The sequence below is a fragment of the Nomascus leucogenys genome, chromosome 15 (assembly GCF_006542625.1).
Source record: "Nomascus leucogenys isolate Asia chromosome 15, Asia_NLE_v1, whole genome shotgun sequence".
In the NCBI taxonomy this organism is placed as follows: Eukaryota; Metazoa; Chordata; class Mammalia; order Primates; family Hylobatidae; genus Nomascus; species Nomascus leucogenys.
Window position 1 is genome coordinate 64,511,940 of NC_044395.1, and position 8,983 is coordinate 64,520,922.

Consider the following 8,983-nt stretch of genomic DNA (forward strand, 5'->3'; position numbering starts at 1 on the left):
GGCGACACATACCTATAGTCCCAGCTACTTGGGAGGCTGAGGTGGGAGGATCCCTTGAACACAGGAAGTCAAGGCTGCAATGAGCTATGATTGCGCCACTGAACTTCAGCCTGTGTGACACACAAGACTCTATTTCTTAAAAAGCAAAAACAAAGAAACAAACAAAAGAATGACTTGTTTCTAAGTTCAAATAAGAAAAAATGGTAAGGAAAGGTTTTACTGACCCATCTTTGAAAAGGGTCCACACCTGGACCAATTATGACTGAGGGAAGGATTATGTAAAAGCAATGGTCCCTGGGTAGCCATCTAGATGGATGTGACAGTTCCCAAGAGGGAAGAATGGTGCTGGATGACCACTCCATAATTGTTCATTATGGCAGCCCATTGGCAGGTTCCTTCCCATGCACAATAACTTGGTGTATTAGTCTGTTCTCACACTGCTGATAAAGACATATCCGAGACTGGATAATTTATAAAGGAAAGAAACTTTTTTTTTTTCTTTTGAGATGGGTTCTTACTCTGTCGCCCAGGCTGGAATGCAGTGGCATGATCTCGGCTCACTGCAACCTCCGCCTCCTAGGTTCCAGCGACTCTCCTGCCTCAGGCTCCCTAGTAGCCAGGACTACAGGCATGGCACCTCCATGCCCGGCTAATTTTTTGTATATTTAGTAGAGACGGGGTTTCACCATGTTGGCCAGGCTGGTCTGGAACTCCTGACCTCAGGTGATCCACCCACTTCGGCCTCCCAAAGTGCTGGGATTACAGGCATGAGCCACCGCACCCAGCCAGGAAAGAGGTTTAATGTACTCACAGTTCCACATGGCTGGGGAGTCCTCACAATCATGGCAGAAGGCAAATGAAGAGCAAAGAAAGTCAGGTCTTACATTGCAGCAGACAGGAGCGCTTGCGCAGGGGAACTCCCATTTATAAAACCATCAGATCTCGTGAGACTTATTCACTACCACAAGAACAGCACAGGAAATACTCACCCCCATGATTCAATTACCTCCCATCGGGTCCCTCCCACAACACGTGGGAATTACGGGAGCTATAATTCAAGATGAGATTTGCCTGGGGACGCAGCCAAACCATATCACCTGTATAAGCTTGTCAGAGCATAGCAAGGTTAGTAGGGTCAAACTTTTCCTTTCCCCTTTTTAAAGGAATCAACAAGACTTCTCTCTACCACTGTCTTACACTAACAACTAAGACATTCTAAAGAGAAATGCCCCCTCTCCCCAGATAAGTTCCCATGTGCCCACCAGACTGGGAAATCCTTAAAGAAGGCATCCCACTAGCACGGTGGCTCACGCCTGTAATCACAGCACTTTGGGAGGCCGAGGCGTGTGGATCACCTGAGGTCAGGAGTTCAAGACCAGCCCGGGCAACATGGTGAAACCCCCCCCCCCCCCGTCTCTACTAAAAATACAAAAATTAGCTGGGCACGGTGGCGCATGCCTGTAATTCCAGTTACTCGGGAGGCTGAGGCAGGAGAATCGCTTGAGCCCGGCAGGCGGAGGTTGCAGTGAGCCGAGATTGTGCCATTGCATTCCAGCCTGGGTGACAGAGCGGGACTCCATCTCAAAAAAAAAAAAAAAAAAAGAAGTTTCATGATTTAATAGAAGTTATATTGGACGTCTGATCAAGCTCGGCTTCTGATCATAATTGAATAACGATGACACTGAAGACATCACTTTGGAGGGTACAAAGATGCATTTCAATGGTAGGGAGGAGCCGTTGCTCCGTGTACTCCCCCAGAGGAGAGGAGGGCTGGCAGGAGTGCGCTGGAGTAAGAAGCCAGCGCAGTGGTCACACTCTGAGCCTAGGACATTCTTGCTCAGATTTCCGAAGGGAGGCTAAGATCAGTGTTTCTGGCAGAAGTGAGAATAAAGTGGTGACACCTGGGAATCCCCAGGATACCACTCTCCAAATTACCATTGGCAGAAAGAGTTCTCCAGGGCACAGGTCCTTCCTCAACCGCTTCCACTGCCTGAGCTCACAGACTAAGTTAATGTCAGAGCAGGGAACGAAGCAGAAGATCCAGGGCAGTCCCCACTGTATCTGTCCCCAAGGATCCTTTTACCTGCCGCTCCTTCTGTGGGGGACTCCTCCTCTGACACATGCTCATTGGTTTTACTCTTTCTATAGGATCCCTCGCTGGGCCTTGGTCTGTTCATCTGCAAAAATGAAGGCATCAGGCTGGGTAACTCTGCAGGGCCCTGATGCCTTCTGAATCTTTCAGGTAAAGGTGATGCTGTGGTGCATCGTGTCTGGGTTATATATGCAAGTTTCAGGAGTAACAGATCAGAGGGAGCCTGGCCAGAGTCTGGTGTGGATCTGTCAGTGCCACAGTACTCAGTCACTTGATAAGAGGGAGAAGGGTGGAAGGAACCGCTGGGGGCCATGGACAGAGCTGTGATGGAAGGGCCACTCTTTTCGCAGAGTCAGCACTTTGGGACCAAGAGGTGGAGGAAGACCTGGGCTGTGCTCTACCCGGCCAGTCCCCATGGTGTAGCGCGGCTCGAGTTCTTTGACCATGAGGGGTCGAGCTCTGGGAGTGGCCGAGGGAGCTCGTGCCGTCTGGACTGCAAGGTGATCCATCTGGCGAAGTGTATGAGTTTGGCCCCCGTGGCCGTGGAGAGCCTCCCTGAGCCCAGCACCACTGCCTTCCACCTGGACACTGCACAGCACTAGCACCTGCTGGCTGTTGATGTGCCGTCCAGTGCAGCCTGGTTGCAGACGCTGTGCCAAAACCCCTTTCGGAAAGGCAGCTGGACTCTGGAACCTACCAATAACCCACCTGAGCTTTCTGCCCTAGAGATGCTGGAGAACTCCTTGTGCAGCCCCACCTGGGAAGGACCCCAGTTCTGGGTAACGGTGCAGAGGACTGAGGCAGTCGAGCACTGTGGCCTGCATGCTTCCTATGTGCTGAGGGTGGAGGCTGAAAGGCTGACTCTCCTGACCATGGGAGCCCAGACTCAGGTACTGGAGCTGCTCCTGTCCTGGCCCTACACTCTGTTGCATCGCTATGGCCGGGACAAGGTCATGTCCTCTTTTGAGGCCAGCGCCGCTGCCTCTTGGGCCCTGGAACCTTCACTTTCCAGACGGCACAGGGAAATGACATCTTCCAGGCAGGTGAGACTGCCATCCACCGGCAGAAGGCCCAGGGAAAGGCCAGACAGGGGCACAATGTTCTCAGAGCTGATTCCTCTGAAAGGAAGGTGGCAGAGGGGAAGCTATCTTCCCCACCTGGCCCCAAGAGCTCCTTGACAGCCCCCCAGCCCTGTATGCTGAGCCCTTAGGCTCCCTGCACATTGCTTCAGGCCCATCCCAGGGCTCCCTATACTCAGACCTCTTGGACAGCACCCTTTCTCGGGCAGGAAAGGGAGTACAATGGAAGAAACCTCTCTGTTGGGACTTGTATGAGCATGAGCAGCAGCAGTTGCTGAAGGCTAAGCTGACGGACCCCAAAAAGGATCCCATCTATGATGAACCCGAGGCCCTGGCCCCAGCCCTTCCCCAGGGCCTTTATGATCTGCCTTAGGAGCCCAAAGATGCGTGGGATGTCAAGCTCAGGTAAAGTAGGAGGGCTACAAGCTCCCCTACAACCCTGCCACTGATGACTACGCTGTGCCACCTACCCAGAGAACAAAGACCCTCCCTGCTTCCAAGTCCCAGGGCCCAGCCTTCCCTGAACCTAGTACTGCAACTGGCAGGAGCAGCAAAAGCCACAACTCAGCCCTGTACAGCCAGGTCCAGAAAAGTGGGGCCTCAGGGAGCTGGGACTGTGTGCTTTCTACAGCAGGGACTGACAGGACTGGGGTCAAGTCAAAGGTCTCTACCTGAGAAGGAGGACTAGGCTGAAGTGGCTGAGGAGGACCATGTGGAGGTGGCACTAGGGATCAGAGAAAATGGTTAGAACCAGCAGAAGCCAGAGGGCGGGAGGGGCCATGCCGTGTGAGACCAGGGGACCAGAGGGATGGGGAGTCAAGGGAAGGACAGTCAGTCCCAGGAAGTCCTAAGAAGTGGGGCAGATGGCAGGGCTGAGGATGGGCTCTGCATCCCCCTAAAGCCATCCCTTCCCCACTTCCCCAAAGGAAGGGACAGCTGCGGGACCAGGTCTGTCGAAAGTGGTGTATGGTCAGAGTGGGTGCGGTTTGAGGGGCCTGTGTGGAGGCCTCAGAGAGATGTCGGACTGTGCCTGGATCCTTACCCCTGCACTATTCTTTGCCAGAGATATATTTTAAACTTTTTAAATTGTCATGAAAGTCAGCTTGGGTTTAAAAATAAATAAAAAAATTTTTAAAAAGAGGGAGAAGGGGTTGTCATGGTGGTGGTGGTTAAATAGCTGATTTATTTAATGTGCCAGGCACTATTCCAACACTTTATGTATTTTAATTCATCTAATCATAAAATGAACTAATTTAACCTGGGCATGGTGGCCCGTGCCTGAAGTCCTAGCTACTGGAGAGGCTGAGGCAGGAGGATCACTTGAGCCCAGGAGTTTGAGGATGCAGTGATTGTGCCACTGCACTCCAGCCTGGGCAACAGAGAGACATCCTGTCTCTAAAAAAACAAACAAAAACTAGTTTACAGATGAGAAAACTGAGGCACAGAGAGGTTGAATAACTTACCCTAAGTCACACAGCTCATCAATGGTGGAACCAGAGTCGAAACCCAGCAACCAGGCTCCAGAATTTGTCATCATTCTTGGAAGTGAAGCTGTCCTGCTCTGCAAGGAGGCTTCACAGCAAGATTGTGGTGACAGTGTTTCATGCTACAGCATTTTTAGCTCCCCCAGGAGTACACACATTTTGGGGGTGGAGGTCTTAGTCAGGATGAGCTCCCCATATCAGACTCTCAACCACCAGCCGTTCTGGTATGAGGCCCTTGCTGAGTCCTTCCCACTCTGCCTGTCTCCTTCTTCTTTGATGGTGAGTTCTCAGGAAGCCTCTTTGCCTACCCCATCATACATACACACACACACACGTGCACACATGTGCAGGCTGGCTTCCAAAGTTCCCTCACCTCTGCCATCTGAGAGACCTGTCTATATAGGTCTGAACTCAGAAGTGGACATAGTTTAAAACACTTCCTTGGAATGCTTCTCAGCTCCTATGCTGATCAGCAGATGCAAATGGATGCCTGCAGAGACAGAAATCCAAACTCCACATCCTGCGGCCTGGAAAGGCCAGTTCCTGCCCAGCTAACCCTGTAGCATCTTACAATAAAGCTTCTAATCACCACTACCATTTGTTTGATTACCTATAAATGTGTTAAGTCTTTAAAGATTGTATTGACCAGAACTCTTGGTTGCAAGTGTCAGAAGCCCAACCAAAAGTAGTTTAGACAGAAGGAATTTATTGATTCAAGGACTAAACTGTAGAAATGACAGGGCTTAAGCCAGGCATGGTGGCTCATGCCTGTAATCCCAGCACTTTGGGAGGCTGATGTGGGTGGACCACTTAAGGCCAGGAGTTCGAGACCAGCCTGGCCAACATGGTAAAACCCCATCTCTACTAAAAACACAAAAATTAGTTGGGCATGGTGGCGGGTGCCTGTAATCCCAGCTACTCGGGAGACTGAGGCAGGAGAATCACTTGAACCCAGGAGGCAGGGGTTGCAGTGAGCCGAGATTGTGCCACTGCACTCCAGCCTAGGCAACAGAGCAAGGCTCTGTCTCAAAAAGAAAAAAAAAAAAAAAGAAAAGAAAAGAAAAAAAGAAAAAGAAATGACAGGGCTAGATCATGGTCTCTGAGACAGCTGGAGCCAGGGCCTTAGGCAGCACTGGGACTCTGCCTCCCCTCATATCTCTGCTTGACCCTGCATGCAAGCTTCAGTTGCTCCTAGTGCTAGTGAGCTTCACTGGGGAAGGGGTATGGCCACCTGCAAATTCCTCAGATGAGGAAGGACTTTCTTCCAGGCAGAGGTTGACCCATGAGGGAAGAAGTTTCCTGTCCCTGGAGAGAGAGGAAATGAAGAGGGCAGGATGATCCCTCTTCAGAGAGTGCAGAGTGGAGTCAGGGGATGAGAATTTCTTCCCTGGAAGCAAGAGCAGGATTCTCCAACACAAAGATTTCAGATTAGCCTAATCCATTCATTTGACAAACAGATAAGAGAGGACCTATGACATGCAGAGTGATGGGCTAGGCACCACGGTAGGGCTGGGGAGTGAGTGAGAAACAAGATGACATAGTTCTGCCCTAAGACCTTGCACTGTATTGCAAACACTTCAACAAGGTCATTTGAGTGACCAAAAGAGAGGAGGTACTATTATGGGACACGGCAGGGATGCCCAACCTAGTCTAGCGGCATCAGGGAAGGCTTCCAGGAAGCAGTGATATCCAAATTGAGACCCAATGGATAAATAGGAGTCAACCAGGCTTGGGTTTGTTTGTTTTTGTTTGTTTTGTGTGGGAGGGCAGGGAATGAAGTGGGCATTCCAGCCAGAGAGAACAGCTCTGAACCAAAAGATTAGTGTGTGATGGCTGCAAAGAAAGCCAAGAAGAGGGGGAGGCAGGCTGGAGCGCTAGCACCGAGGACATGGCGGGCCAGCAAGAGCTTGAACTTGATCATGAGGGCAATGGAGAGCCATGGGAGGGTCTGAGAGCAGTGACCCCATCTGATTTCCCAATTCTGAGATCCCTTGGACTCCCAGTAGAGGATATATTGAGGGGGAGAGGTGCACCTCACACACCAGGAGGGAGAACTTTTTGAAGCAGTTGAGCCATCGGGTCTAAATCTCTACAAGTTTAGACCTAAAAAGTCATTTGAGAAAAACAGAAAATAACAAGTGTTGGCAAGGATGTGTCAAAATCGGAATACTGATGCATTGCTGATGAGAATGGAAAATGGAAAAGCCTCTGTGGAAAACACTGTGGCAGTTCCTTGAAAAACAAAAAGAGAATTACTGTATGATCCAGGAATTCCACTTCTGGGTATATATTGAAAAGAATTGAAAGCAGATACAAATATCTTAGGCAGATATGTGTACACCCATGTTCACAGCAGCATTATTCACAACAGCTAAAATGTGGAAGCAACCCGAATGTCCATGGATGGATGGATGGATAAGGAAATGGGATATATAAAAGGAGTATAAGCCAAAAAGACAAATACTGGGCTGGGTGTGGAGGCTCACACCTGTAATTCCAATACTCTGGGAGGCTGAGGCAGGAGGATCGCTTGAGCCCAGAAGGTTGAGGCAGCAGTGAGCTATGATCCCACCTCTGCACTACAGCCTGGGTGACAGAGTAAGACTATCTCAAAAATAAATAAGTAAACAGATAAATACTGTATGATTCCACTTATACGAGGTCCCTGCTCAAAATAACAGAGACCAACCTGGGCAACATAGTGAGACCCCCATCTCTACAAAAGATTTAAAAATTAGCTAGGCATGGTGGTGTGCACGTGTAGTCCCAGCTACTCAGGAAGCTGAGGCGGGAGGATCGCTTGAGCCAAGGAATGCAAGACTGCACCACGATCTCCTTGCTGCACTCCAGCCTGAGTGACAGAGTGAAAGACTGTCTGAAAAAAAACAACACAAAATCATAGAGACAGAAAGAGGAATGGCGGTTTGCAGGTAGGATGGAGAAATGGAAGGTATTGTTTAACGGGTACAGAGTTTTGATTTTACAGGATTCAAAGAGTTATGGAGATGGATGTATTAATACATAAATATGAATGTATTTACTACCACAGAACTATAGCTTAAAGTGGCTAAGATGGTAAATTTTATGTTATGTGTATTTTGCCACAATAAAAACATTTGACAAGAGGTAATTTGAGAACCTCGAAAAAATCCCCTGGCATGGAGTGGTTCCGGAGATTGGGAGATTGGGGATAGAGAGTCCTCCTGCGAAGCCCAGAAGGGATGACGAGGGAGGGATTACCTGAGGAGAGGCGCACTCCCCTCTGTCCTGACAAACTTGGGGAGAATTCCAGGAGTCCTTATATCAACCCCCAAGGACTTCAGCTGGAAACAAAGACACGCCCTTCCCGCGGCTTCTCCATGGGTCTTGAACTCCCCATCTACAGGACCTGCCAAGATCGGTGGAGGAGGCTGGGGGTTGAGTGGACGAGCTGCCCAACCCAGCTCAGGAGCGACGGAAGAGTTATCTGTTCCCTTCTCTTGGTAAGGATTCTGAATGTGTCCCGCTGTCCCACAGCACGGGAGAGCTGGTGACTGAATGTGTGCAGGGATGTCTGGGCCAGGTGCAGACTGAGTCTAGGTGGCTTCCCTGGAGAAAAAAAAGCGGGGGGCCCTGGAGAACAGGGGTAAGAGACTGAAGAACAATAAACAAGTCGCGGGGTACGCTTCCTTTCTGACATCCATCACATCCTGAGCCCAAGGTCACAGGACAGGGTCGCATATCGCAGATGGAGCTGAGGGAACTGGGGGAGAGGCAGGCAGGCCCTGAAGGTGCAGGGTCGTGTGGGCCTCGGGACAAGTCAGGGTAGAGGGACCTAGCTCCCACGACCCTCCCTCTCCGCAGCCCCGTGGAGGCCGCACCCCAGAGCCTCCAGCACCATCCCTGGGCCCCCTCTGCGCTCCAGCCCTCGTGTCTAAGCTCCCCGGAGGCGTTTCCTCTCCGCCCTCAGCCTCTGCTCCCGCGCTCCTGGCTGTCCCTGGCCCTGTCTCTCTCAGACTGTCCCTGGGCATACGTGTCTGTCTCACGATTCCTGCCTCTGTTTTGTCTCATCCCTCCCCTGCTCTCCACCGCAGTCCTGGTTGCCGTCCATGTCTCATCCCGACCCCTTCTGTCTCTATGCCTACCTCACTCTCTTTCTCGTCCCCCTCTCTCTCTGTCTCCTCCTGTCTCTCTCTTACCCTCATCTCCTGTCTCTGCCCTGTCCCCGCTCCACCCTGTCTTTCGCTGTGTATGTTCCGTCCTTGTCTCCCTCTGTGTACCTGTATCTCTTGTCCCTGTCTCCATCACTGTTTCTGCCCCTTTCTCTCCTGGTCTCTGTTTCCTCTGTC

General features: G+C 50.8%; 1 pseudogene; it reads left to right on the top strand.

Annotated features, from left to right (window-relative positions):
• Positions 1 to 2,403: 2,403 nt before the first annotated feature.
• On the top strand, positions 2,404 to 3,846 carry LOC100588770 (annotated as a pseudogene).
• Positions 3,847 to 8,983: the final 5,137 nt, after the last annotated feature.